This window comes from Sciurus carolinensis, unplaced genomic scaffold, assembly GCF_902686445.1.
Source record: "Sciurus carolinensis unplaced genomic scaffold, mSciCar1.2, whole genome shotgun sequence".
In the NCBI taxonomy this organism is placed as follows: domain Eukaryota; kingdom Metazoa; phylum Chordata; class Mammalia; order Rodentia; family Sciuridae; genus Sciurus; species Sciurus carolinensis.
The window spans coordinates 1088104-1092894 of record NW_025920130.1 but is presented as its reverse complement, the minus strand read 5'-3'; the positions used below and the strand labels follow the sequence as shown (position 1 = coordinate 1092894).

The 4791-nt window shown below is 39.0% G+C and overlaps 1 pseudogene; it reads left to right on the top strand.

Annotated features, from left to right (window-relative positions):
* Positions 1-2362: 2362 nt before the first annotated feature.
* Positions 2363-3465, top strand: LOC124974055 (doublesex- and mab-3-related transcription factor 1-like; annotated as a pseudogene).
* The last annotated feature ends 1326 nt before the right edge of the window (positions 3466-4791 follow it).

The window sequence follows — 4791 nt, the reverse complement described above, 5'->3', positions numbered from 1 at the left end:
TCAATAATGCTTCTAGCTGTGTGTTCCAATGATTTTAGCACAAAAACTTGCAGGAGCAACTTTGACTGGAGGTGGAGTTTAAGGCAGATCAGTTGTGGAGTCCATAGACCACTGGTAGTGACTGTGAGACTGGAGCATATGCTAGAATGCTGAGGAGCCAATGAGTCTGGGAGGACATGGAGATTAAGATTTATGAAGAACAAGCAAGATAATGTATGTAGCTGGGCACAGGGGCACATGTCTGTAATCCCAGCAGCTCAGGAGACTGAGGCAGGAGAATTGTGAGTTCAAAGCCAGCCTCAGCAACTTAGCAAGGTCCTGTCTCTAATATATATATATAAAAAAGTCCTGGGAAAGTGGCTCAGTGGTTAAGACCCCTGGGTTCAATCCCCAGTACTAAAGGAAAGAAAAAAGTATAGAAATTCATTGAAAGCATAATAGCCTGTCCAAGTATGGCAATATTCACAAAGCTGACCTTGCTAGGTGCATATATACATAAACATCTTGACGTTTTTTAACTATTAGGATACTTAGAAATCTAAAGGTTGATTTTTTTAAAGAGAATCAAAATTTTCCCCCCAAATGTTTTGAAGTCAGCCAGCTAAGTCGGTAGCTATAAGTAGGCTTAATTATTTAGATGGTAATTCTCAAAGGGCAGAGGCATTTCAGGAACTCCAGGAAAATGTCAAGGCACAGTGTGAAAAGGCATATTCTAGTTCATGTTATACTTATTTCATTGATGTATATTAAGGACAGTATTTATTAATTATTTTAGACTAATTCTAAATTTAGTGTATATAATTAATTATATTTTTATAATTTGATGAGCTTGCAAAAACAGTATTGGGTAAAATTGGCACACAATACTGCACATATTTAAAGTGTGCAATTTTATAAATTTCCACAAGTGTATACACTCATAAAACCACCACAACTATCAAGAAAATGAACATATCTATCACCTCCCAAAGGTTCCTGTGTATCCGTTCATATTCTCTTCTTCCTTTTCTTTCTTTCCACCAGACAACTGTTGATGTACTTTCTCTGGATATATATTAGTTTGCATTTTCATGATTTTAGGTAGATGAAATCATACAGTATTACCTCTTTCCTGGTCTGACTTCATTCATTCAACACAATTATTCTAAAATGTATTTACTTAAAAATTTTTAAATTAATTTTTTCTTTTTAATTAACATATACTAATTGTTATGGTTTAGATCTATAATGTCCATCAAAGGCTCCATAAGTTGAAGAGTTGGTCCCCAATGCAGCAATGTCCAGAGGAGGGGCTTTTGGGAAGTTATTGGATCAGCAAGGCTCTCATCTTATATGAATGAATAATTTCAATGTGCTATTAGGAGGTGGTGGAAACTGCAGGCATGTTTGGAGGAAGTAGATTATTGTGGATCTGCCCTTGGAGAATACATATTTTCTTGCATTCCCTCCCTCTGTCCTTCATTCTGCTTCCTGACTACCAAGAACTGAGCAACCTTCTCCTGCCAGGCCATGACAAAGTGATTCACCTCAGACCCTGAGCAACGCAGCCATCCCTCCATGGACTAAAACCTTTGAAAGCATGAGTCAAAATAAAATTTTCTTCCTTTAAGTTGTTTATGGCAGGTATTTTGGCCCCAGCTATAAAAAACTTAACACAATAATTATACATATGTATGGAGTCATGTGATATTTTAATAGAAGTTGAGAATATATAGTGAATCAGATCAGAGCAATCAGTATTTCCAGAATTTTTATCATTGTAATTCTTCATAAAACATGTAATATGCTGTTATAAACTATAATCTCCTTACTGTGCTATTCCTCCTATCTGACTTTATTTTAGTTCCTATTATCCAGCGACCTTGTATCTCCCCTTCTTCTGGGGAATTGCTATTCTTCTCTCTTCTCTGAGATATACTTTGTTTTATTTTCCTTGTATGGGAGAGAATGTGCAGTATTTTCCTTCATTTCTTTATAATGCTGAATAGCATTCCATACTATGAAGATTTTATAATTTGTTTATTGATTTATTTGTAATAGAGATTTGGATTGGTACAGTATTTGTGTATTAAAAATAATAATTAAATAAAAATTAAAATAATAATCAAAATAAAGCTTTTCTGTTTATAAGGTTTTGTGGGGTATGTGATTTCTTTCTGTTAGGTAACCGTCTAGGAGTTTAGTTAAAATCATATGATAGGTGTACATTTAAATTTTAAGACAGTGAAAGTTCTTACCAAAGTATTTCTCACCATTTTACAATCCTTTCAACTATGTGCCTGAATTCTGTAACCACAGGAACAACTGGCATGGACAATATTTTAAATTCTAGTCTTTCTTAAAAGTATAGCCTGAGGGCAACATGCCCAATGACCACACATTTAACAAGCCTTGGGCACCGTGGGAGATTTCGCATGCCACCGGGGCACCGCCGCAGGGCAAATCCCGGGGCTTAGGCAAAGCAGCTGGGGCGCTGCTGGGTGCTGGTCGAGGGTTGGGCGCCAGGGGCAGCGGTAGCGGAGGCTCCGGCTCTGGCTACAGGACGTCGGCCTGGGCGCCTCCTGCAAGAAGTCCCCGCGGCTGCCCAAGTGCGCTCGGTGCAGGAACCATGGCTAAGCCTCGCCGGTGAAGGGCCACAAACGCTTCTGCATGTGGCGGGATTGCCAGTGCAAAAAGTGCAACCTGATCGCCGAGAGAGAGCGCGTGATGGCCGCGCAGGTGACTCTGAGAAGGCAGCAGGCACAGGAGGAGGAACTGGGCATCAGCCAGCCCATCCCGCTGCCCAGTGCAGCTGAGCTGCTTGTCAAGAGAGAGAACAATGGTGGCAACCAGTGCCTCACGAATGAGAGCAGCAGCTTTTCACAGCCGTCAGCAGCCAGTACACGCACAACGGCGGCCTCAGAGGGACGCATGGTCATCCAAGACATTCCTGCTGTCACCCCAGAGGGCACGTGGAGAACGCTCCTGACCTGGTTTCACACTCCACCTACTACAGCAGCTTTTACCAGCCATCTCTGTTCCCTTACTACAACAATCTGTACAACTATCCGCAGTACTCCATGGCCTTGGCTGCTGATGCCTCTTCTGGGGATGTGGGAGGTGCCCTTGGGGGATCCCCTGTGAAGAACAGCCCTCGGAGTCTTCCAACACCTTATGTGTCTGGTCAAACAGGAAACCAGTGGCAGATGAAAAACTCGGAGAACCACCATGCTGTGAGTTCCCAGTACCGGATGCATTCTTACTATGGGCCTCCTTCCTATCTGGGCCAGAGTGTGTCCCAGATCTTCACCTTCGAGGATGGCCCTTCCTACTCGGAAGCCAAATGGATCGTATTCTCGCCGCCAAGGATCTGGCTTGGTTTCCCTCTCCAGCAGCTCTCCTACTAGTAATGAGACTACAAAGGGGGTTCTGCCTCCGGAGGCCAGCAGCTTCACGGTCACTCCGGTCTTTGAGGAGGATGAGTGAGCTGCGCTGGCTGCATTTGGCAGTTCACTTGGAAAAGCAGGCTTATTCCATTATCTACAGGGTTTGTTGTTATTTTGCATTGATTCATGCTGACTTAACAGTTGAGAATGTGTTTGGTTTGTACTTTAGAATTTAGTCAAGAGGTAAAACACATTAATAATTTAGGGTTCATGACTACCATCTTCAAAAATTAAGTACTTTGTTCATGGAGTTTAAATAGTAGTGCCCCTCATTTTTTTTTTTTTTTTTTATGACATTGGTTTACAAATGTAGTTTTCAGGAAATACAGTCAGTAATTTGCTCAAGTAAAACCATATATTTGTGTCTAAATTAGTCATAATTAGTTTACCTTTTGTTTTAAAACTGGAATATCTTAGGTGCCTTAGATTTTTTTTAAAGTTAGTATTAAAACTGCAAGAATGTAAATTTAGCCAAGTACATGACCAGTGGGACGAAAAGAGCAGGAAAATTATTTTAGAAATCTGCAGAAAGTCAGGGTAAATGGAAATACTATTTTTGTTTGCTGTTGGATATAGCCATGCCCACCCCTGACTCAAAACATAACTGAAATATAGTGAGGAAAAATTACAGTCTTTTAGAATAGCTACTTTTTCTGTAAAGGATAATTTGAAAACAGCACCATTTAAAGTAACCCCAGTGAAGCAAAGCTTCTAGGTGTTGCTTCTAGAATAATGAGTTTAACATACACACTGTTTGGACTATAGGAAAAAAATGGATGCAATCTAGACTATTTTGTAACCTTAGGTTGTAATTTGATTTGGAAATAAGTATATCTTTAAAAGTTACTTCAAATTTCTGAGTTCATTATTTTGTTAAAAATTGCTTGTGGAGTACTTCCTTATGTAACAGAAGCCATCCTGAAATGAAACTCGTCTAAAAAAACTTCATTGTTCTGTGTAGTTGCAGCTGTACCTGAAAATAAAAATGTTATTGATGACTGAAAAGAAAAAGTATATAGTGATATTTCCTTGTGGTTTTCCTCTCCCTAATGATTAATAGTAGGTGGCAAACAATGGTCATATGTCTATTCAAATCTTTTGCTCATTTTAATTGAATTTGTTTACTTATTAATATTGATTTGTGAGAATTATATATTCTGGATATGAATTCTTATAGGTGATTTTCAAATATATTCTTTCAGCTTGTAACTTGTACTTTGAGTTTCTTTATGGTATCTTTCAGAAAGTGCTTCCAGTGTTGATAAGATTCAGTTTGTTAATCTGTTCTTTCAGATTTTGTGTATTTTATGTTTATAATAATGTTTTTCTCTTACATTTCTGTAGAAATACATGGTCTCAAGTTTCA